Genomic DNA, 26,671 nt, shown 5'->3' with positions numbered 1-26,671 from the left:
GTTATTTTAAGAAAATTAATCAGATTGAGAGCTCTTTAAAACGGCAACAATAATATTAACAGCTGCTTGTTAGACAACAGTATTCGCACAACTCGTGTGCGGAATGTTTTGGGAATGGAACACGAATGCGTCTAACGGTAACCGGCGCCATTTCTCTGTTTTGTTTGCTTTTGGGCAACATTCGCCCGCTCGCTTAAGCTTCGGTTCGCATTGGAAGCCTTTGGCTGCTGCTGCTGCTGCTTCTGCTGCTGTCGCCTCTGCTGCTGTCTCTGCTGCCTCTGTTGGCTGACTGGCTGGCAACGGTCGCGTCTCGAACGAGTGCAGCGATTTTGGCGAGCTGTGTGCAACGGTCGCTTCAGTTGCAAACGAACGATTTAAGCGAAAAGTTCGAGAGTTCTCTTGCGCCGTGCGGCCAAAGATAGCGGCAACATTTGCAGCGCCCGAAAGCGCCAAGCGTATCAGATTTGACAAGTTAGCCAAACAAACAGGCAGCAGGCAGCAGCCACACTTCAAGCGAACAGGCGTGTAATTGTTAAATTAATAATATAAATATTAAAAAAAAAAAGATACGTTTGGGCGGGCACAAAGCTCAGTGTAGTGTACATATCCTTAGCTGGCAGCTGGTTTTTCATGCCTTTTTTTGTATATGCTGAACACAACTTGAAAGTAGCATCAGCTGTGCCGCATTCTGTAATGCATTCCATTTCGGTGCCGGGCTCCCCTTGCTATGCTTATGACAGGCATCTGCATTTTTTATGCACGAGTATTACGAGTATTATTTTAGCAGCTGTTGTTCTCGGCAGATGAGTTGGCCAAGTTAACAAGCTAACTGCAAATAGAATGGGCAGCCGGCTTTGAATCCCAGGCTTGTGTAGGGATAACTTGCACATAGTTCATAGTCTGTCACTAATTAAATAGTATAAACTACATTTTTAATAGGACTAATAGCCAGGCAGCTTCACAAAGGGCTGATTTAGCCAAACAGTGTGCTTTAAAAGTTTGAATTTATTTATAAAGAGCGCCATGTTTTTTTTCATGCGCAGTTTCTGAATAAAATATATTATATATTCCAATTAAAATAACCAAAATATATTCAATATAAAATTCAGTATTAAATAATTTTCATTTGGTATACGTTTTGTTTTTTAATTTCCTTGTCTAAAATTCTTTAATTTGTATTGTCAAAATGCGCCGCTTTCTAATTCTTAAAATCACAAATCTTAATTGCAATATTCTTCAAACAGCTGCCCAGTTTCTCAGCAACTCATAAGCCCATATAAAGTATATATATTAATTCATACAATACAAATACGAGTTTGTGTGTTATTCAAAATAAAAATCAACTTGATAGCGTCAGTAAAATAAAACGTCATAAATCAATTGAAAACAAGTGCGGATATTTAAACAATTAAAACGAAACTAAAATTTAATTCAACGAACTAAATTTAGTTGTCAAGCGTAGCTGCAATTTTTGGGTATGTACAAATTTATGCACAAAATTATTTATCTGAAAGTCGGCTGAATTTAAGCCCGTTTATCTCAAATCTGGTTAGCTTAATCGAGTAAGTTAATGAGCTCTGCACTTCGCATTCACGTGTATATATTGTGTGTGAGCTCTTAATCAACCTCAAGAAGTTTAGCAACATGCTTCTGCTTTGAAATCGAACAAAATTATAATTAATTACTCAAAGAAACTTCACGGCGCCACTGAGAATTAATTAAAACTCAATGTAAGATGTGTGTGTGTGTGTGTTTGGGGGTAAATAGTATTTAATGAGCACATAACGTTCAGTATGTCTATTACAATCAATTAGCTTTAGCAAAATTAAAAAGTAATCGAATTTAATTAAAAGTGTATTAGAAATGCGTAAGCAACAATTTTTCTTTGAATATTAAGAAGCGGATTTTTTTGTGTAGCTTTTTAGACATGAATTTGATAGCCTGACGTAGTCCTTATTAATTTCCGTGTATTTAATATACATTTAACAAAAGTTTCCCGGACCTTTTGTAAGGTATGCAACGAAGAGCAATTTATATGAAATTAATGGAGCTAAGCTTCAAATATAATTATAAATGAGAGGCTGCACTTTAAGATGTGCTCTAGGGAATATAAAATACGGACTCTAGGGAATATAAAATACATAGAAATTTGCAATGATTTTTGCTTAAACAAATGAACGAAAAACTTAAACATCCTGTTCTTAATTTAATAATAAATTTTTTTAGTTTCTTTCTTTATTAACTTAAGTTAAAGAGTAAAATAAATGTGAGCAATTAAAAATAGCAGACATTAAATTTAAAGTTGAAAAGAAAAAACAGTTCTCTAGCTTAACGTTGATACGCTGCCAAACTGGCAAAACGATTCAGCTTTAATTTTAATATAAGTATAACATTTTCATTTAACTTGCCGCCCAAAAGTTACCTGCAACAGGCAGCAGACAAAAGTGCAGACGACGCTTAATGAAAATAGCTGCAGCAAATGTTAAACGAGATGCCAAAAACTATATTAAAATTCTTTCAGTTAGCAAACAATGCAAATCATTTTTAACCCATGCACAATGCTGCAAATGGCAAAAAATGAGGAGAAAAACAAAAATGCCGGAGGAAAAGTTTTCAGTTTGGCAGTCAGTGAGTCAATCAGTCAATCAGTCATTCAGTCAGACAAACAGCAGCAAAGGGTGCTGGCAAAATATGCAATCAACACAGCCAAAGTGTGAAAAGTATTTTAATTAAACACAAATACACTTAAAAATGCCAAGGATAAATAAAAAATAGAAAAAAAAAACATACAAAAAATGGGATGCTTCTTTTTTAATTGTGATGCGGTTCAGCCAAAGAATAGGGGGTATTGCTGCATCCTTCGATTGTCATTTATGGCATAGATTGGTCGAGGGGGGGGGGGGGCGCATTGTAAACGGAATCATTTCACCTGGGTCGACTCTTCAGGTGAAGTGCGAATTGAAGCGCCGCTTGAGTGCGAGCAAAGAAAAGCTCGCTGCTCAAGTGGAAAAGCGCTTGAAGTGCGGCACGAGATGCAAAACAAAAATAATGGAAATGATGCAACCGACCAGGACAATAAGTAATACCAACAGCAACAGCTACAAAACTGCAACAGCCTTTGTCTGTCCCGTGGGTTACAAAAAAAAAACAACAACAGCAAAAAATTATAAAAATAAAGGCAAAAAGAAGCAATTGCTTCTGGGAATTTTACAGGCATTATGCGAAGTGGGTGGCGGAATATGGCACAAAGGCAACAAATACTTAAGTCTATGCCACAGTCCATGAAAATGAGGCAAGGCTATTGATATGCAACCTAAACGTTGGGCGCATTAAAGAGCTGCGGTCTTCTTCTTTAGAGAAAAACCTAACTATTTAAAACTAAATTTATGTATTGATATTTATTATACTCAATTCACCTAATCGAAGTTAAAACTAAAGAGTTCGATTATTTTATATTTAACAAATCGGGCAGAAAAACAGAAAAATGTTAATAAACATTTAAAATAGTTATAAATTAAAAAAGAAAGCCATCCACCACCACTACATGAAAACATATTAAATATTTTAATTTTTAAATACACAAAAATACATTTTCACAGAAAAAATCTTAAAATAAGGGATGTTGAATCGTCTGTTATCCAAAAATTGCTATTTTTTTGCCAAATTTCCACAGTTGCGGATGGAATTCTCAAAATTGCCGAAACACGTATTCATTAAGTTTTTATGTAGTGCGTTGACAATAAGTTTGAGGGCGATCGGACGAAACCTTAAACTTCGCCCTTTATTAACTTCCACACGCATTTGAATTTTAACAAAGATCGTTGAAAATTATTTTGAAGCCGATCGGATGCTAATCAAGGCTTTGAAAGTAAGTTTAAGGCCGAACGAACGAAACTTTACCCAAAAAAATCGTTTACCCGCATTGTCATTTCAAAAAGCCTGCCCTTTATGAAAAGTCTTAAATGAATTTCCTTTACGAACTTTCCGAATGAGCTGACTTAATGAATTTTCACAAAGATCTTTGAAAATGATTTTGAAGCCAATCGAATGGTAAACAAAAAACGTTTATACAAATGTTTCCATTTATTAACCACAGTTTCGTGTGGAAATTACCCAAAATCCCGACTTGCCACCTCCATCATATAAGGTAACTACAGTAAAAATTTTCTGCTTCGTAGCTGTGTCAGTCAGTCAGTCAGTCATTCAGTCAATCAGTCAGTCAGTCAGCTAGGACAAACAGTTGTATGTAAAGAGATAACATGTAATTCATTGAGAAATCAACACATCTTTTCAAAAAATGCAAATAATGTTATACGTTTTAATTTCTTTTTTCATTCTTGGCCTTTGTCAAAGAAATAAAATGTATAGTAAGAAATGGAAATAGAAATGTCTAGAAACGTATATAAAGGTTTCATTTATCAAAGTTGATTTCAGATATCTTGTTATAAGAAAGGAAAAGAGTTTTTTAGTTAGGCATAATCTTTTTAAATGTAAAGATTTAAAAGCCAACATATTAATTTGGTATTTCGGTTGAGGAACGCCTCGCCTTCAGTTTCCGTTTGGTGAACCCCGTTTTTCATATCCATGAATCCAGGCTTTGGTTTGAGCCTTGGTTTTATAATTAACAATAAAAAAATGCAATGCATGCACGCAAACGCTTAACAACTTGTAAACGGCAATTCTACATTTGAGTTATTTGCATTTGCTGAAAGTTTATTGAGAAACACCCTTTTCCCCCTGCCAGCTAAACCAAATGAATTAAAAATAAAAAACGCAAAACAGGAGGAAAAGCATCTGGCATTAACACACACACATCACACACACACACCCACTTGCACACAGATATTACCCAATTGACCCGCCTCATGCGAAGGCATTTTCAAAGCTTGCGCTTTGAATTTTATTGAAATTTAAATGGTATCCGCTTAAACAACGCCAAACCAAATAACCAAAGCCAATAAATTTCAATAAATAAACTGCAACATTTTGGCAAAATTGCGACTAAAAACTAAACGAAAAGCCATAAAAATGTCAGCGCGCATTTCAATTAAAAATACACGCAAAATGCGAAAAATTAAAGCGCACATTTGGGCGTTAACCAAATTGTACAGTTTTACGTTCGATCCTGGGAGTGGTGGGGGGGGGGGGCGGTCATTGAACCACGCCCACGAATGGCATCATTTGAAAATTATTCACATAATTACAGCAGCGCCTGCAAATCAATTACTAATAATTACGCTCGCCCGTAATCAGCAACAAAATGAACTAAACAAAACGTTTGGGAAAGCCGAAGATTAAATATACTTCATATTATATAGTTTTTTGATGCCAGGCAAATTCTGTTCAAATATAAACTATAAATTGTATACCAAAAGATGTTTGCTAGAACTGGAATTGTACTTACCTTTATTATTTATTGAAGATATAGTATTCTCATGTCAATCACAGTTTTAATTTCCGGCAGAGTTTTAATATCCGAAATCTGATCTGGCCAAGTTCGATATATCTGCAAAAAATCACAATAAAAGTATTTGTACTTAAAACCTATAAATTAAACTTCAAAATTCGAATTTAAATTCAGAAAAGAATAGCTCAATTCAGATTGAGCACTATTAAATTTGCTAAAATCATTCACAGTAGCAATTCAATTTTGACTATCGATCATTTGCCTGATTCTTATACAAGGGTATAATGTTTTTGTGCGAATGTATGTAACAGGCAGAAGAAAGCATCTCCGACCCCATTAGGTATATATCTTCTTGATTAGCATCAATAATCGAGTCGACCTAGCCAATCTGTCTATCTAAATATTTGCCTGCCATATCTGTCTGTTATATCTGTCTGTCATACCTATTTGTCTTTCCTGTCTGTCATATCTGTCTGTCTTACCTGTCTGTCTTTCATATCTGTCTGTCTGCCTATCTATCTATCTATCCATCTATCTATCTATATGTCTAACTGACTGTCTGTCCGACTGTAGGTCAGTCAAACTGTATCTATTAACGAGTTTATCTCTGAACCTTTTAGAGATAGCGACTTTAGCATAGGTCCTCCTAGTACTCGCGCAGTACGAGTTTGTTTCCGATAATCGTTAACTTGTCCCGTTTCCAGGCAATCGATAAAAAGGGTTTAAGAGTATATTAAATCAAATATCTTTCATTTTAAAGCTACTGCCGAGTGCGAGCTGCATTTTAATTTATTTTATTTTCTAATTTCACTTGAATGTCATAAACTCTTAAAATTATTCAAGTTAACTCTACTTTACTTTACTCTAATTGCCTGCCCGCTTGAGTGAGTTGCCCATTTTGTGGCTTAGCCAAAATGCCCACTGCAAGGGTATTTGGGAGGGGGGAAAAAAACGTGGAATACAAATATTAACTAAAATTTAGGTTTTTGTTGTTGTTGCTAGCGTGTTATAAATATTTCCTGACATTTTGTGGCCTTTTTGCATGTCAATAATATTTATTGTTATTATTTCAAAAGCATTAGCGTGGTTGGTTTGAGTTTTCCGAAGGGGGCGGCTCCACGCCCATAATTCGTGCTTGCAAGCGGCCGCAAAGTGTGCCACAGAAATGTGCAATAATTGCCAGGGGCATGCGGGAAGGGGGGGGGGGGTGGGGGGTGGAGGGCACCAGGTCCTTTGTTAGTGTGTAAGGAAATTGGGCTGCTTGTTTTGCGCCTCGTAACGACCAATAATTGTTACAAATCGAAAAACATCGCCTCAAAAATGCTCCAATTTTATTTATTTTTTTTTTTGCCTTTTTTGTAATTTTTCTTTTTATGCTTTGTAATTTTTCACATTTCCAAAGTTGGTTTTTTTTTTTTGGTTTGTTGTACTTTTGCTGCTGTCATGTAAATCGATTTGTGGCGTTTGGCACGCGAACTTTGAAAATAGAAGCAAATTGAAGAGCAAATTGGTTGGATTGTGGCAGCATTTAGAAGGGTGCTTCAGTCCATGTTGAGACCAAATTTCGATACATCTATATATATGTATGTCTATATTTTTGTAGCGTGTTATTCAAAGTGCTCGAAGCTGTCCATTATGCGAACAGAATATAATTGTCATGTCAATGGTCAATACTTTGCGTTTGGTCGGGCTTTGAGTTGACTTTATTTCAGCGAAAATCAACTTTGAGTAAAAAAATGTCTGCAATAATGCTTAATATCTTTGGCTGGTTAATAAGCACGTTTCTATAGATTTAAAAAATTAATTTTTGTTTGATTTCTGGTATTGATATTAATATAACTCGAATAGAGCGCACTAAAAAAACGAAAAATTATTTTCTCAAAAACTTGAACCAAGTATAATTAAAAAGTGTTTAAATATTTGAAAATAATAGATATCACTTGTGAATTAAATCTTCTAATCTGTCGACTGCGGAAAAGAGGTAACAAGGCTTTTTCTGATTCTATTTTACCTTTCTCCCTTTATATCCAAGTATATTCGCTTTCACCGTCTCCTTTTAGCCTAGACTCAATTCTGGCCAAATTTGAGGCGCTTAATCCTCCAATAACAGATTTCAAACAAAAGCTATGCGATTCTGGGATGATTAAAATTATCCCAGAAACTTCAGTTACATATAGACAAATCATAAATATCTTCGAAATATATTTTCAGATAAAAGTTTTAAAGCACAAGTTCAAAGAACCTCCAATTTGTTGATTGGTTTTATTCTTGCTGCAATAAATACGAGAACGAGACCGTTTTATTTGTTTTATAGTTGCAATATTTTATTGTCTTTGTCATGGTTTGCTTTTTTTATGCATATCTTGCTCAAATGGCAACCTATCGTATGGCCCATGTGCATATAGTGTATATATGTATATTTAAGTGCTTATAAACTGGCCGATGTATGACAAGCCGCAAAAGACAGCCTCGGGTTTCGGGGCTGTAGCTCGCACCTCCCCTGCTCCACTTTGGGAACTGCAAGCATGCACACACACACACGCATACACTTTGGTGCATTTATGCGGCACGCGGCACGCGGCGATGGGCCGTGGGGCACGGGTTGCGAAGTTTTGGCCACACAAAAGCGCGTAAGCGTATTATTAATGGCATGCATCTGGGGCGGGAGGTGGGGTAAGCCTGTGTGTGTGTGTGTGTGTGTGTCGGCATTTTCAATTGTGCGGCACAAAACCCGGCAGGGTTTCTGCGAACCGCCCGTGCTTTGGCCCAGTTCATATTTACTGCTGCGTCGAATTGGCCAACATTATGGCCAACAGGCCACGACTGCACTGGGCCTATTTATCAGCCGGTCGCAACCCAATATTGGTAGCTTGTATATGCGTGTATTGCCTGGTTCCAAATTCAATTTCAGTTTTCCACACTCAATCTATTTCCCTTCTCCTGCTGCTCTATGCATCGGTTTGTTAATTTTCCGTTGGTTTTTCATTAGAAATCACTCACACGGGAAATATTTTCCAGTGTTTAATTAATAAATTCCTGTTTAATGAAAACCAATTTACGGAGGACGTGGACTTTTTTTTTCGTTTCACTCTTTAAACGATTTTTCAATGCGCTATGTTAATGTTAATAAAGCCAGTGATTGACTTTTTCTTTAAGCTGTATCAATTATATTTATTTATATTAACAATATATTGTATTTATATTTACATATATAATTATATAATTAAACATATGCAAATTCAGAAATTGCATACGTTTAATTCAGGGAATTATTAAGAAGGAACGGTGGATATTTTGAGAAAAAAAGCATTCCATTCTTCCCATACGATAAAGTATTCCCATGCAATAAGAAAACAGATTGTTTCAATAAAATAGTTTCAAAAAAACATAGGAGAACATATAGACAAAAATACCTATTTCGATTCGGCTGTTGATACTTATCAAGAATATATATACTTTATGGGGTCGGACATGTCTCATTCTATGCGTTACATATTTTATTTTTAAAAAAATTTAAAATTTCCTTTGAGTGTGTAAGGAAATAAATATTAATTCCTCGCTGTTTAAGAAGCGCTTTAGTACTCAGTGTTTTAGTACTTTTGTACTTTAGTTCTTTAGTACTCACTCGTTCTCTCCTCTCTCTGACTCTCTCTCTCTCTGTCACTGCATGTGCAAGACGAAAATGCGCCAAAAAGAAAAAGCTCTGCGCCAAAAATTAAACAATTACGCATTTCACCGCATTTGTTAAACACACAAACGAACTAATCACGTTTAATACAATTGTATTATTATAATTAATTTAATTTGGTTACAAAATCGATTTTATACACACGCGCACAACAAACGACCGATCAAATTGACGCGCACAAACAAAATCGCCGCATTTGCAAGAACACAATAACACACAAACCAAAAGCACATATACTATAAATGGCCATGGACAACAATGAATCACGCTAAACACAACAAAAATAATATATTAAACTAAATTTTCTTACGAAACCGATTTAATACACACGCGCACAAGAAAACGACCGACCAAAGGAGATGACGCGCACAAACTAAATCGCCGCACTTGCAGAAATGCAAAAACAATTTCTGCGCTTACACTAGCCGTGCTTTGCATACACAAGCAAGTAACGGGATCAAAAGTGTTACGATAATTGGCGTAAGTGCAATAGATATATGAGTGAACGTCCACATCACTTGCTGTCTCGCTCTTTAGTGTCGCTGGTGCCTGCAGTCCACAGCATTGAAAGCATAAGCGGATAACTCAACGTCCACAAAGTCCACTCTCTGGATAAATGCTCTTTGCAATGAACCAATTATTATCCACATCAATTACTATCCACAACTTTTGTTCTATTTGCATGCAGCCTGCAGTTGAAAACAGCAACAAAAATATTTTTTTCATGCTGACAACATTCACAATATCCACTCTCTGGGTAAATGCTCTCCGCCATTCCGTTGATCTGTGCTAAAGTACTAAATCCTAACTGTTTTCTTATTCGTGAATTGGGTAATTCTTGAGTTATTTAAAATGAAAGTTTTTCATAACAAATAGTCCCTTTATACCCTTGATAGCCTTGAAACTTTTAAAAAATGTATTCTACAGAAGTCTCCGACCCCATTAAGTATTACAGCCGTGTCCATATAAACATGTCACTCTGCCTTATCAGAGGAGCCCTGAAAAGCTGATTAGGCAAACTTAGATGGCTTCTTAGTCGGGGACGTTATAAATATACTGTCTGCGAACTATATTAGGCGGCTTGGAAATCATCCAAATCGTTTGGCTAGGCGCCTTCTAAAGAGGCGTAGAATTGGAGGAGTCCGAAGGCGGAGGAGATTGCGGAGGTCTCATCCAATCGATCTCCCAGATCGGTTTATATAATCACCCTACCCTTGTAAACTTGTATGTTAGACTTAACAGTAGATTAAGTAGTTTTGTAAATACTCATATAAGTTTAATTAGAGTGGTTTACATAATAACAGTAAAAATGAAATAAAGCACGAGTTTAAAAAAACAAAAAAAGTCACTCTGCCTTAAAGCTTCTGCATAGGTTCGTTTGTTATAGTTAAAATTGCTCGACTTTTAAGTAGTTCATTTATTTCTGTAGTTGAGTAAATTAATTCACTTGAACGAAATGCATTTTCAAACAAATTGTTTGAATTTTTCTTATTTATATGCTATATGTCTATATTCTTATCGCATTCGACTTATTTCCCCCTTTCATTTTCTATCTGAAATATTCATCGCTTTTCAATTAAATGTTGGCGTCGAAAAGTGTGCTACGAATTTTTGCTCTAGAGCACACTCCAAACGCCAGGAAAGTTGCTCTTGTTCTTGCTCCTGTTGTTGTTGTTGTTGTTTTTTTGGCGGTGATGTTGAGTTATGTTGCCTTGTGTTCGGGTTGTTTAGTTCATATGTGTGGAAAGCGACTCCCTATAATTTCCGTTTTGATTAATGAATGTTGAAATGTCGAAAATTGTTTGTTGACGTCGAGGAGAGCACGCTCATAGTACAACATGCATGTCTATAAAGGTATGTGTGTGGGTGTTTGTGTGATTGTGTTTGTGTATCCTTGTATGTGTGCAAATAAACAACATGCGCATTTGCCCAAGGAAAGGAGCATAACGAACGTGCCGCATAAATGTCAAATATCAATCAAAATCGCACTTGAAGCAAACAATGGACAAGACACGCCCACTTTTGAGCCAGGTTAATTGATTGGGCCAAGGTGCGAGAAAGCCTTTGACCTTTAACCCGAATTATATGTTATTTAAAGCTACTTTCCCAATAAAATACGACAACAAATTGCTATTGTAGAGCTTTCGCTCTATATTCTTGCAACAAATTCAAAGTTAATTTGTAATTTAAAGCTGCTTAAATAAGATTTAATTGAATTTATTAGCTACGGCATTCAAAACAATTTTTAGTAATAGAAACAAACTAAAATTAAAGCAACAAAAAGCACTTTAAGCCAGATTTATTTTGTTTCAACTGGATACAATACGTAAACGATGAATTTATGTATATATGTATGTGTGCATATACTTTTTTCAGCCACTTGCAATGCATTTGCCTTAACCTATAATTTGATAAAAGGCGCTTTTTATCAATACCAACAACAATAACAAGAGCAAAACTGCAACTAGATCATACACTGAGCGCAATAAGTATATGTCTGCAGGCGTACACAAATTACAGTCCATGAGTTTCACAATTTGTTGGGCCCCCCACTCCCCCACCCCCGGACTGCCCACATCGCATGTCAATGCTGAGTATTCTGTAACGAAAAAGGAAAGAGACCACCCAACTACCATCCCCGCACCCCGCCCACCGCCCACCGCCCACATTTGCGTGGTTGCATTGGCTGGCATGCCAAAGTTTAAACCGTTTTACAAAGTTGCTTTTTTTCGCCGTTGTCTTCTCCCGATGTTGTTGTTGTTATATTTTGTGGTTTTTTGCCAAAGTTAATTGAACTACACTCACACACACACACACACACACACAGAGAGACACACCCACGAAATTTTTATAGTAAAGCAAAATACTCGCAGAGAATTGAGTTTACGTCAATAGAACGGCCAAGTTTTGTATATGGTAGATTTATCGGGGCCAATGTTGGGTAGATTGGCAGGATTACTTTTCTTATTTTTTTTATCTGCGGGCACAAATCGCCAGAAACGAGTGAGGGTGAAATTAAGAAAATGATTTAATTAAAATTGATAGACACAAGTTCAAATGAAAGTTGTTGTGTAAAGAGTATACGAGAGTTGGCATACTGGTGTAAATAAAGAAACCACTTAAAATCTGTGAAGTTTTTGTGAGCAGTTATCATATCTTCTATCGACAATCTAATTAGAAAATTAGCAAAAATATCTATAAAATGGAAAAGATTAACACATATATATGGTGCTTAAGAAGCTGCAGACTTTGAAAGCAATTCTCATATCTTTGACAAACGACGCGCTGATCTCACCTGAAAAAATGGATGAAGTTGAGCAGGAAATAGTCGCACTCAACATCAGAAAATGCAACCTGCATCCAGTTGTTCACGTTTTAAATTACTTGCCTACAGCTTGGACGCTTTCCTACACAGTGGAAACGCGAGGTTATTTTGATACTCAGGCCGGGAAAGCCTGAAGCCAAAGTCGCCTCCTACCGTCCGATTAGTTTGCCGGCAATACTCTCCCAAATACTCGAAAGAGTATTTTTACGTAGAGTGCTACCGGGTCTGGACGAGGCCAATACGTTCCCTGATCACCAGTTTGGCTTCAGGCGTTCCCACGGAACCCCGGAACAATGCGACAAGCTTGTGGAGCGCATTATGGAAGTCTTCGAGGACAAGAAGTACATTTGTCACGTCATGCTCAACGTGAAGCAAGCTTTTGATAGGGTATGGCAGCCCGGTCTACTGCATAAACTCAAGGCAAACTTGCCAGCATCCTACTTCGTATTTCTTAAATGCTTCATCTCCTGCAGACAGTTTTACACCAAGTTTATAAAGAGTAACAGAGCCGAAGTCCCACAAGGGAACACTATACACGGTGTACACAGCCGACATGCCTGGCAGCCCGGACAGGAGCCTCTTAGTACATACGCGGATGATATTGCTTTATTTACAACGGTCAACACACCGCAGTATGCGTCAATTGGACACCCTGTCAGGTAGAGCCTGAAAAGGTGGAGCATCGCGGTCAACCAGGAGAAGTCCACCCAAACCACCTTCACGCTGCGCAAAGGAAACTGCCACAAGACTTCCAAGACATCCGACTGACATGGCGCGAACTTATCGTGAGCAAAAGGAAGCAGGCAGAGAACAAGCTGAAAAAATATTACTGGCTGATCGGCAGGCAGTCCAAATTGATGCTCCGCGTCAAGCTGTTAGTGTATAAATCAATTATCAAGCCAACGTGGACTTACGGCATTCAACTTTGGGCTACTGCCAGCAGGAGCAACCGCAGAACGATAACGTTTTATATATTATAAATATCTACCACGACAATGCCACAATACACAGCCGACTAGGTATTCCGTGGGTAAAGGAGGCAATTGCCAAGATGAATGGGCGCTACACCGCCAGGCTGCACAAGCACCTAAACAATCTTGCCATCAACCTGTTGGAACTATGCTTGATCGAATAGGGGTTGGCTAAATGGAGAATAGTGATCAATGCCCAGATATCGGTCCAAGTGACATTTTCATTAGGGCAAGGAAAACTGCCCGTTAGTAACATTAAATATTCCAATTATTGACCGAAGACTCACATGGAAGCTTTATATAAAATAGAGCCAAGTCGGAGCATATGTTCCACCGTTCAACCACTCCAATAACCTACCCTGAACAAACAAAGATATATGTATATAATACATAATTGTAGAAGTTTTGTCAAAAAATGCAACTATTGCCTAATAAGCGGTCAGATGTCAAACAAAAATCATAATGTTGATAAAAAAGGAATATGTGGCGTTAATTCACATAAAAATTTAGAAAAACATTTTAAACCTTTTATAGCAGTATGTAAAAAGTGCAATATAAATTGTAAGAATATGTAAGAATGTTATGATCGATATCATTAATCGATATTTATATGGGTCTATCGATAGGCAGGTCAGGGAGGCAGACAGCAGCTTAGCAGTGCGATCTCGAGCAAGGTAGATTGGAAACTAAATAAAGAATGAATGAATTGTGAAATAAAAACCTTTTGAGGTATCTTAATACATTCTACAATTATACAAATTGCATAAGAGCAAAGAGTCAGTATTTGTTTTCAATTAAAAACACCTTATTGATTTCTAGCGTGAACTTAAACCGGACTTATTAAATTCTTTAATAAGTTTTCAAATCAGAATACTGAATATGTATTTGTAGCCAATCGAATGGCAAACAAAATAAACATTAACCACCCATTTTTCACAATCGCGGGTGAAAATTTTCAAAAACTAAACATAAAATACAAACAAAAAATGCAGCATCCTAGCTGTTACACCTGGGATTGCGTTTTATATATGTCAGGCAGGAGAAACAGTTATATATATATATAAGTAAAGATAATCGTAATATCCCTTTAATATTGCATACGCCTTGTTTTAAGCATAAATTAAGAGGTATTACGCTGTCTGATATTACCAACATACATATGCAAAAATGCACATGTGTATATATGTAAATAGAAAAATAAAGATATACTTTCTTGCCTGGCAAGTTTGCAATTTAAATGTTCATCGAAATACCTTAAGAATGTTTTTATTTGCGCTAACAAACTAGAAACACACACACACAGCAGAACGGGGTATGTGTGTGTGTGTGTTTGTGTACGTGTTGGCATTGCAGTTGCATTTGCACAACGGTTTGTCAAGGAAATTTCGCTCAGAGAGCAAAAATAAAAAAATTGTGAGGAAAAAACAAAACTTTATCTGTGGCTTTGCATTGTATGCATATTGTTGGCATGCTCTCTCCTCACTCTTTACACTGCTCTCACTCTTGCTCACAGCTCGTCTCTGCGGTTACCCATGCGCCCGTCTTTCCATCCGTTTGTCTCTCTCTCTCTCTCTCACCCTCTGGCTTAACGTCTGCCTTGTGTGCTTAGTCATTGTCTTTGCGTACAACTTCCGTCTGCCATTCGCCGCATGTTGACGTTGACTTTGCCAAATGCTCTCTATGCGCTACCCCCCTCCTCCCCTCCTCCTCACCTCCAACACCATTTACAAAACTCTAGCTTCCTCTTGCTACGCAAATGTCTAGCCAAAAAAATGTTTCTCGTTGCATTCTTTTGCGTGGAATTTCAAACATTCCTCATGTTTCTGTGTGTGTGTGTGTTTTTTGTTTTGGTATATTTTTCTGTTATGTATTTCTTTTTTATTTTGGTCTTGGAGTAAAAACAAAAATATTTTCGGAATGTGCGGCAAATGTGCGCTGCAGCAGCAGCAGCAGCAGCAGCAGCAGCAGGAAGCCCAGTGAACAATGCAGCAAATTAGAAAATATTGCAAAGGTGCGCGAATTGGTATAAGCAAAATACGGAAACTCTAAATAAGTGGGAGGGTTAGGGAACAGAGACGGTAGAGGTGTTAAGAGGCTGCAGATTTAAACAAAGAGCTTGCATATAATCAAGATGCAAGAATTGAAGCGATCTTATACTAAAGAGATAAGCCCCGAAGGAGAATTTAACCTCTTGGCATTTCAATGGGTTGACAGAACTGCACCCCAAGGGGGTTCTCTATAGGTTGGGTATGGCTAATAATAAACAACTTCCATTCCTGGCACACAAAATCACAATCTTGATGCATGGGCAGGTGCCACTGTCCCTCCAAATGCATTAATTATTTCGGAATCTATTTGCTCAGCACAAGTAATCTTATATTAAAGTCGGACATTCACAAGTCGATAGGAAAGATATGGTTTATTGTATGCAGTCCCAAACGTATATATTGTGTGGAATAAGGGTTACTTCCCTTAACAAATGGTGCCAAAGATCCTTATCTTCACAACGCTCTACATAACGTAAAAGTAACAACCTTATATCGTAAAAGTAACACAGCCTTATAACGTAAAGTAACATAGCCTTATAACGTAAAAGTAACATAAACTTATAATGTAAAAGTAACATAACCTTATAACGTAAAAGTAACATAACCTTCTAACGTAAAAGTAACATAACCTCTTAGCGTAAAAGTAACATAACCTTATAACGTAAAAGTAACATAACCTTATAACGTAAAAGTAACATAACCTTGGTTCGTAATAGTAACGTAACCATGTTTCGTTATAGAGACAGTGACAACAGTAATAACGTCACTGTAACAATTTATTGAGTATATACAAATCGGATGTCTGATAACTGCGTTCACTTCAATCGATCTAGTTTCCCATGCCCAACAGCCCATTTTTTTTTTTCTATTGGGTTTTGAGCTCATCATCGATTTTGAATGTTCCTTATGACAGTAGCGACAAGGATGAAATGAAAAATTAAATTAAAAGAAAAACAAATGAGTCAAGCGATGAAAACAATTAAACAGTTCGACAATTAATAGGCACATAATTGAATAATTACCATCTCCCACAACAAGCAGATGCAGCTGCAAATGCAGATACAGATGCAGCTACAGATACAGATACAGATACAGATATAGATATAGATACAGATACAAATACATGTATCCAGTCAAAATTTATTGTTAATGCGCATCACATTAACGGGCTGCATAATAAATTAATAATGAGTGTTCGTTTCGAGTTACTATCTCGATGCTCGATTTGCATTTCAACATTTCCGTCAAGTAATTAAAAACAGTTGCCGCCAACAATTGGGCGAAGCCAATGAAATGGTTCAGAAAAATCTGTCAATGGCTGACATAAAAAACTCACTTGAAATATTGAAATTTTTTTTATATATTTATTTTAATTTTATAAAAATTTTAATGAAGAAAAATGTATTCGAATTTTATTTATACCCTTGCAAAGGGTATTATCATTTAGCCACAAAATTAACCAATTCAGATCCCGAAATTAGATGTTATTGGATCCTTTAATATCCTATTATAAAAAAAAAACGGATCGAACTATTTATATTTTTAGCTGCTTCTGAATGTATGAATGTATAATTTGTTCGACAGAAGTTTTAAATTTCACTATTTGACTTCGTTTTTTTCTGAATTTTTAAATGGTGAATTCATAATTAATGATTTGTTGATGTGCTGCCATACAAGGGAAAACGAGTTGAGGAAAATGATTTTAATGTTCAACATTTAGCATTGTTACCAAACTGAATTAATAGTTAAATGAGTAAATCTGTATTCATACGAGGCATCAAATTAATGGCTGTAATTTAAATAATATCTCTTTGTTTTCAAAATTAAGGTGAAATATAAACAGCACAACTTTATCGCCATTTTATCGTTTTCGAACTGATTTAATTACCCATTTAAAATCAACTACTAGAAAAAAACATTCAGGCTTTACATTAAGTAAAGTCAGTCCAGCAACAAAAAATGTATAAGGCTTAACAAAAATAGTTTAAAACCTCAGCCTTGCTGATCCACAGCTGCGCTGGGCCATCTGTTGAAATAACGCTTGTGATTGATACTTTCCGTAGCAAAACCAAAGACACTGAGCCTTTAGAAATATTTATTTTATTGCCAATTTAATATTAACACAAATTTAACATGCCCTTTTCTTCCCCATGGGCGGCAAATAACACACTAACAAGTTGCTGACATATAAATACAAATTCTTTCCGTTCCCAGCATGAAACAAATTACTGCATTATGGACAAAACTAACAGGCAAAGCCACCGCTTCAATGTCTCCATCAACATCCCGACTAAAATTTAAAAATTTAATAAAAACTTTCAAAAATATACATTATAGTTCACAAAATACAATATATCTATATTTTTTTTTTAAATACCAAAATGTTTAGAAAACTATAATTTTGAATTATTACCAAAACACAAAAAATACACACCAACATCAAAACAGTCAACCTTATACACCATACCCCCATACCATCACACCAACACACTTTTCTATGGTGGTGCAATCACACCAGAACAACACACCACTCCATCACACCACACCACCACTCCATCATTCCATCACACCAAAGAACCATACCACGATACCAACACACTATACCACGATACCATCACATTATACCACCACGCCTTATCGTGCCCTACCATTAAACCTCACCATCACACCACATCACCCTCCATCACACCATAACCTCACACCAACACACTAACACACCATCACACATTACCCTCACATTAACACACCACACCCTCACATTAACACACCATACCATCACAACGACACACCATACCATCACAACAACACACCATACCATCATACCATCACGACAACACACGACTCCATCACACCATACCAATCCACCATACCAACCCATCACACTATACCATCACACCATACCATCACACCATACCAACACACCAAACCAACACACCAAACCAACACACCAAACCAACACACCAAACCAACACACCAAACCAGCACACCATCACCCACAGCATTCCATAACTACACACCATACCATCACACCTTACCACCATACCATCACACCTTACCACCATACCATCACACCTTACCACCATACTGTCACACGTTACCACCATTCCACATCAACGTTATATACACAACTTCTATCACGCCCAACCAATATCCCTTCAATAAAATACACAACACACACCATCAGAACACTCCATCACAATACACGTAGATACTCACCATACACTCACCATACACTCACCATACAGCAACACAACACAACTCTTTTTATAATTATATTTATTTAAAAAATTACATTAATACTAAATATCTACCCTTTTGGCGCCTTGCGGCTTAAAACAAAGAAATTTCCCAGATTTAAGGAAAAGTACAGGAAAAAGCTTAAAGCAAAGAATAAATCAATGTCTTTTGGCTACAATTCGAATATTTGCCATGTAAGAAAAAGAAACACCAAACCTGGTTCGTACTTTTAGGCCGCACTTCACAAACCTAATCAAAGTTTTACACATCAATTGTTCTAAGCCAGCTACCGAGGCCTCGAATGGAGCCCCAATGGGGCACCGTATATTCCGGGAAAGAAACGGTAAATACACTCAGTTTCCACAACTGAGGGGGAGAGAGAGAGAAAGAAAGACATAAGTAAAGAAGCTGTGCGCTGAATGAATGAACAATAAGTAAAAGGAATTGCTTGGATGTGTGTGTGTGTGTGTGTGTGTGTGTGTGTGTGTGCTTGGGCCATGGCCAACAGCCAAAAAAGGTATGAAAGTGGAAAATTGTGAAATCTGTCAACGGAAAATATTTGAATATCGATACGAGTATGAGGCACGCCGCAACAACAACGGCAGCAGCGGCAGCATCCGCAGCCGCCATTGATGCGACTGTCACGACTGTCAGCTGGCGGGTCCTTTGGCCATGTGAATGAATGAATGTTGAATGAGCAGCAATTCAAGTGTGCAAGACATACAAACAAAGAAACCTAAGGGAAGAGGAGGGGGCGGGGGATGGGGGTGGCAGCCACAGAATTTGTTGTTGCAACCCGAGTGCTACTTCCGTCAGCTCTGCTCCGTCTGTCTGTCTGTCTGTCTGCCGATTTTCGGTTTCAGTTTCGATTTCATTTTTTGCTGTTGTCGCCGTCGCCTTTTTTTTGTGTGTGTTTCTCTAGCTGGTCTTAAAAGTTCGCCCTGTAAATGTTGCACATCCACATTTGTTTTGTTTATTTAGTTACGCAAATCGCATTTTTTTTTCTCTGTCTACTTTGATATTCAATTCGATTTTACACCTTTCCCGCCATATAGCATGCGAAAAGCTTCCATATGTATTTAATGGGTTATTTTTACTCGAAAGAAATCTAAAAACTACAAGCATATTTTAATAAATACAACTCTAATTATTTTTATTAAGAGTTTACTCTTAACGCTTTGCTGGCTTTGCTTTCCCGCAGAAACAATCACACAATTCTAGATATTTTAACTTGATAAACAAAAAACAAAAACAAAAGCGAAATAAATTAAATAACTACATTTAAAGGGAGCTCCTACAGAAAGTAAAACAAAATACATTTATAAAATTGACGGGCTCCACCATTAAAAAAGACTAATCCTGATTGCATCAATTGTAAACATTGCCTCTTTTTTGTACAGAAAGTCACGCACAACCGTTAGATTAAAAAATAAATCCCAATAACAAAAAAGAAATAGGAAAACAAAAAAAACCTAATTGGTATCTCGCCAAGTCGACTGTACGCAAAATAAAAATGATGAAAACTAAATAGAAAATAAATTTAAAAACATAAATAAACAAAAAATTATTAAAAAAAGAAAACAAAAATATATTATTTGGGTTGATGTGTTCAATAGAACCCAGTCAAGTCGAATGAAGACTGCAGTAGAGGCAAGCCTCCTTATATAGTCGAGAAGGTTTGTCTGTTCGATTACATATCGATAACAATCGATAGTTGTTTATTCAATTAATCAGCTAATACAATTGCTTGTTGCAGCCCTGTTGATATGTTTCAGGGCTGCTGTACGCTAAAGCAAAGAACATTTTTGAGAAAGTATTTGGTAAATCAACAAAGCTCATTAGAAGGCAACAAATTGGTAAAGGAAAGTGAACAAATCTACAACATCATGCAATCGAAGGCAATATTAGCAAGTAATGCTTTCAACTGATTGCAAAGTATTGTTTAAGCCAAGTAGAATCACTTAAGAGCTGCATTAAAAAGAAAATCAACACTAAGAAAACCTTAACCAACACTAATCGTTGCAATGTGATTGTTGCAGCTCTGTTGATATGTTTCAGGGCTGACGTATAGTAAGGAAAATGAAATCTAAGAGAAAAAATTTGGTTTGTCAACAAAGCTCATAAAAAGGCAACAAATTAGTAAAAGATCTAAACCATTAGGCAATCGCGAAGAATTCCTTTAACTGATGGCACAGTATTGCTTAAGCCAAGTCGAATCACTTAAGGGCTGCCATAAAAAACGAAGTCCGCAATAAAAAAGCCTTAACCAACACTAATTATAGACACAATTTCCTTAATCGTTGCAATGTGTTTGTTGCAGCCCTGTACAATTCCTTGACGTATGCTTAACAGAAAAAAGAAAGAAAAGAAGCCATTTGTAACAAATTTGCGGCTATTTAAGCTAACAATGATACAAAAGAAACGCAACTAAACCAACTTCTATGGCTATTTAAACTAATAACCGCTCAACAATTCACGGACTGCTTGGCCAACTGGGCCAAAGACGCTCTGGCCGTGGTCAATGGGCGGCTGGAGAAAAGAACTTTGAACTAATGGCAAATTTATGGCCACACAAAATGGCCAAATTTACGCTAGTCACGATTTTGTAATTTGCAATTGTTGTTGCCTGTTTGAGCAAATGCTCGAGCAGCAAAGAAAATGAGCCAAAAACTTGATGTAAAAGGTAATAAAAAAAAAAGGCGCCGAAAAATGATTAAACATAAAAATGCTGCACATATCAAAATATACACACGCACACGCACATACTTAGATATTCACACGCATACACACACACACACACACGCATACAGTGGGCACTCATTAATGTGAATGCGTTGAAACATGCTGGCAATTACTCATTTTACGTTGATCGCACAATGGCCAACGGGGCGTATACGCAACGGTCACGTGAATTGCCCAAATGGCTTTAATAACCACAGAACGCAGCGCCGATTGTCATTGTCTGTCTGTCTGTTTGTCTGTCTGTCTGACTGTCTGTCTGTCTGTTCTGTATAGCCGGCAAAAGCAACAACAACAGCAACAAAAACGAAATGAATAATGTGGATTTAATGTCCTTAATATCCGTGCAGCCACAAAGGGAAGCAGAAGGCGCACCAAAATCCAAATCCAGCGACAGTTTTTGCCTTGCCATTTGCTCTTTTTTGCTACCCTTTGCAACAGGCTATTATGAAATTGTCGATGGGAATAATACGCCTAATATGCTGAGTTTCTCATACGTTTGCCATTAACAGATCAAAGCTGAAACTGTGGCGTTTAATACTATTCATAATTTTGTGATAGATTATTTATAGCAAATTTTCAATATTTTATATTAGAGAGAGATATCAAAAAGAATGAAATATAATAATAAATATAATTACGAAAATATATATAATAGATTATTTATAGCAAATGTTTTCTTTTCTTTAAGAGGAGAAAGATTTCAAAGAAAAGAATGAAATATAATAATAAATACTTATAAAAATATATATCTAAATATATGAATTATAATTCACATATTTTGTAAAACTTAAATTTATTAAGCTGCTTTAGGCTTTAAGTTGTTGGCCATAAAGTGTATCTATAAGTCGGATATGCACTTTTGGCTGGCCGGTTTTTGTTTGTTGTAGTAAATTAGGCAACACTTAAAGCAGCTGCAAGACAAAGTCCTGCCACAGGACATACACACACACAGGCGACAACGAATACACACGCACACACACACGCACACAAATACACACAGGAAGTTTGAATTTAATGGCATAGCCCTTGTTGTGGCCACTTCTGTGGGCGTGGTCGTCTCGGTCTCGGTCTCGTTCTTGTTCTTGTACTCGTTGTCGGCCTCGGCCTCGGTCTCGGTGTTGGGGTCCGGAAGTGCGCGCTTAAGTGCTCATTATGTTTAGTTAATGCCGCTATTTATTAGAAAATCTAATGGGTTTTTATCTCGCACAAAACTTAGCGGTTTGGTTCTGCTCGGTTTTTGTCTCGGCATAAAAATGATATTTGTGTCATTTATTTGGTTATTTGTTGATTTATGCCTTGATCATTTGTTAGAAGTTCTCGGCCGCAATTTGTTGTCTCGCCATTAAAAGTGGGCAACTTGTGGTTTTTGCATAATTTAAATTTATGCACTTTATTAGGCAAATGTTGCGGAATGATGTTCAGACCTGGCTGGCAACCAGGCTCTGCTCTTGCTCCTGCTCTTACCTCTGTGCTTGAAGTTTATTGGCGGCGCACGTTGTAAACGATTGGCGCATAAATAAATATTAATGGTATCGGACATGAACGGGAACATGGAGATGGACGTGGCTTTGGGAATCTAAAATTGTAAGAGATGCGCTTAAGGGTTGAGTCCGTAAGACCTTATGTCTGAATATTATTGGCTTAAGCTTAAGCGGTATAAATAATGATAATAATCTAAGTAGGAATTCATCAATTTATCTCTTTTATATATTTAAAGCCATTTCTGCGAGCTGTCTGATCTGGGAAGCTATATTTTTAAAATTGATGTAGAGCACCAATACGTATATTCCGATAATTCAGTCCCCGTGCACAGTACTACATCCCACCTGTCGTCCAACCGAGGGGCGCAGTCGTGTAAGGTACGACAAGACCAAAAACGAATACAAACTAAGACTATAACCTAAGACTATATACTTGGTAAATTGCTTAGAATAGAAGAATTTATATGAGGAAGACTCGGAGAGACTCCGACCAGAATACTCTGCAATGCTCGTTTCATAGTTGGTTGAGCAAATGACTTTTTAGTCTAGTAAGGACACATAAGTTTAGTTGACTAGTCAACCAGCAAGAGTCGATTTCATTCGTTATTAACTCATAAATAAATATTACACCAAGCAAAGATCTAGGATAAGTTAAAGAAGGAAGATTAATCATCAGACGTCTACTGGAGAATGACGGTAAGCGCATACGAGGATCACAGCTTATAGCACGAAGGGCAAACAATAAGAATCGTTTCGGAATGGAATGGAGTATTGTAGCGACCAGACACATAAGGCATACTCAAGAATAGGTCATACAAGATAGGATAGGATCGTGTACGGATCGTTTAACTCCTTAGACCATCGCTTGATTGAACTCAAAACATTTCAAAATGGTCGCAACATGAGATTCAAAATCAAGTTTATGATCAAGATAAAAAACTTTGTTATTGCTACTGCTAAGGGTGTAAGAAACCAATTGGGGAGGACTTCTATAGAAGGCCAGACCTTGTCCTTTTTAAAAACTTATTGAATCCAGCAATTTCATATCAATCGAGTTAACTTTTTTTATTGTAAACTAAAATAGCAACATATTTGCCATTTAAACCAAATTAATAGCAATAATTTATAGGCAGTTGTGTAGGAATTGGCCAGCCCAAACAATAGCCACACATGTATCTGTATTTATAGCACATGAAAATCCAAAAATCAGTTATTTATTTGTAGAACTCAAATAGGATGACACTTTGCGTGTTGCCCAAACATAACTCAAATGATATTAGCTAAAATCACAAGCGAATCGCTCGAATTTTGTGATTGACGCATTTAATTCAGCGCGTTGGCAACTGGCAAGTGAAATGCAATTTTGGATTTATATTTTTGGACATAGACACACATATATATATATATATATATGTGCACTTATATATTCATGTTGCACTGTGTTTACATGGTGCAAATATTATTTGACTAAAAGCGGGAAAAAATATAAAAACAGCGAGCAAATCCATTCGCAAATCTGTTTATTTGTAAACAACAAATGCCAGCCAGACCCGGTTCGTAATTGTTTATATTGGCTAAATCTATGGCAAGGTCTTGCCAGCGATATTGGAACGTAAAGTGTCAATGTGGGGCAGAGAGTAAAAATTGATATACGCAGATAATTGGATAGTCAAAATTGATGCACAGCTTGACATGCTTTTGGATTTGTTGCCAGCTAATGGCCTGAAGTGGCTCTGACCAGCTAGCGCCTGTCCATAAATCAAACCACAAAAAGACAGACATATTAGCCGGCCTAAAGACGGCACAATATATATACCAAAAAAAAAATGAATAGAAACTGCAGCGTACATAGTGAGACTGTAAGCCAAAAAGCCAAATTGACTGAGTGATTGCCCGCCACCAGTTTGACAGCAGCATCAGCAGGCAGGCAACATCTGCGGCTGTTGCCCTAAAAAAAAAAGAAAACCGATAGCTGGGCATGTCAAAACACCCTGCCTAATGTCCTCTGCACGCGTTGAATAATGCGACGGCAACGGCGACAGACGATGGATAGAGGGGCGACGGGCTGGGTATTGGGATTAGGATTAGGATAAGCAAAAAGGTAGGTAACTAAAATGCTAACACACAGTTTGATAGACAAATAGCCAAAAGACGTTGACTCCACGGGGCAACCGGTCACACGGAAATTTATTAAGTACTTCCAAGGCACAAGAGCTTTTTTCATTTCCCCTTGCATTGGGGGCACTAAAATGTCGAAAATATATATGCTTTTTGTAGAGGGTATTAAAATGTTGTCATGAAATGTGTAACGCAAAGAAGGAAACCCCTTTCGACCCTATAAAGTATATATATTTTAGAACAGCATCAACAGCCAAGTTATTATAGCCATGTCTGTATATCCGTCTGCCTGTCTGTTTCTTTGCTAACTAGTCTTTCAGTTTTAAAGCTATCCTCTTGAAATTGGCGGATCGGACCGCTATATTGTAGCGCTATATTTGTTTGTGAAGATATCTTGAACAAACTCGCATTTATAAGTTTTAACATGCTCCCTACATATTTACAAAATCTTATCACCATATCATATAGTTGCCGTAGGAACGAAAGTTCGAAAATATTCTGTTTTCCAAGATATTTTTTGATCAAATTCAGCATTTACATGCTTCACTATTCCCACATATCTGCAAGGGGCAAACATCTACAAGGGTATTAAATCTTCGGCGAGTCGAAGTCATTCTTACAGTCTCGTTTTTTTAATCAGTTTTTTAAATTGTAGTAAATATTATTTTGAGATGCAATTTCATGGCTTTCCATGCATTAAAACGCCTCAGTCAATTTTTTTCCGATATTCCAGCATTTACAACGTAAGTTTTTTTCTTAAACTATCAAAAACTAACTAAAACTATATGCTTATATGCATCCTAGTTGTCAAAACTACACCCGGCTCAACGCTAGATGGCGCCACTTAATCTTTTTCGCAGCATGCAAAGGCACGAACTTCAAACAGCCACAGAGAAACCAAATCCACAACACGAAATAAATCTCATGTCTTGGGCGCAAAGTTTCCAAGACCGCATAGCCATAGCCCGTAGTCTGTTGGCCCGTAGTCTGTTGGCCCGTAGTCTGTTGGCCCGTACTCCCAGTCCAGTAGAGTTTTTTTTTTGTCGCTTTCGGTGGGGCGTGAGACAAGTAATACGTCGCACGCTCTTGTGTGCAGCTGTCAGGTGTCAAAGTGTTGCAGTCAATGAGCCTGCTTTCAACTTCTTTGCGCTTTTGCCTCCACTGGCTGCGGCCTGCTCACGTTTTTCCCTTATTTTTGGGCTTTTGGCTGCCCAAGATGATGATAAGGGCGATTGCATCTTCTTTCAGCCCGAAGCCAAAAGTAGCAGCAGCAGCTGTCCTTTATCGCCATTTTCTTAGGTCCTTTTTATTTTATTTCACTTCTTTTTTTTTTTTTGGGATTCTGGGCAACAATCCATAAAGGAACAAATTGCCTGAAAATCAATTTCGTTGCCCGCTACGACGGCGGCTACTTTTGTATCAACTTTTCTTTAGCGAAACTTTTCTTTTGCCCCGCTTGAGCTTTTCTTCGATGTGCGGCTTTGTTAAGGCGTTTTTCTTGGCATTGGCATAAGTAGCTGATTTTATGTGTTCGTCGAACTGTCGAAATTTATGCACATGTTTTGTCTAGGTGTGTGCCAATTGTGTGTGCCCTCCAAATGTGTCTGGCTGCTCCTTGGCCATAAACTACAGTCCCAACTAGTTTGACGGCCAT

General features: G+C 37.2%; 1 protein-coding gene across 1 annotated transcript in view; it reads left to right on the top strand.

Annotated features, from left to right (window-relative positions):
* Nucleotides 1-1,406: 1,406 nt before the first annotated feature.
* The window catches only part of LOC135433442 (hemicentin-1-like), a 216,122-nt gene continuing 190,857 nt past the window's right edge, over nucleotides 1,407-26,671 (top strand). Inside the window, exon 1 of the mRNA XM_064689523.1 lies at nucleotides 1,407-1,475. The gene's annotated coding sequence lies outside the window, so the exon portion shown is untranslated. The remainder of the gene's footprint in view (nucleotides 1,476-26,671) is intronic.

This window comes from Drosophila montana, unplaced genomic scaffold, assembly GCF_035044405.1.
Source record: "Drosophila montana isolate Dmon_TW-CO22-7 unplaced genomic scaffold, ASM3504440v1 contig_3218_1, whole genome shotgun sequence".
Taxonomy (NCBI): domain Eukaryota; kingdom Metazoa; phylum Arthropoda; class Insecta; order Diptera; family Drosophilidae; genus Drosophila; species Drosophila montana.
Note: the sequence above shows the minus strand (reverse complement) of the source record. Positions and strands in the feature narration are given on the sequence as shown.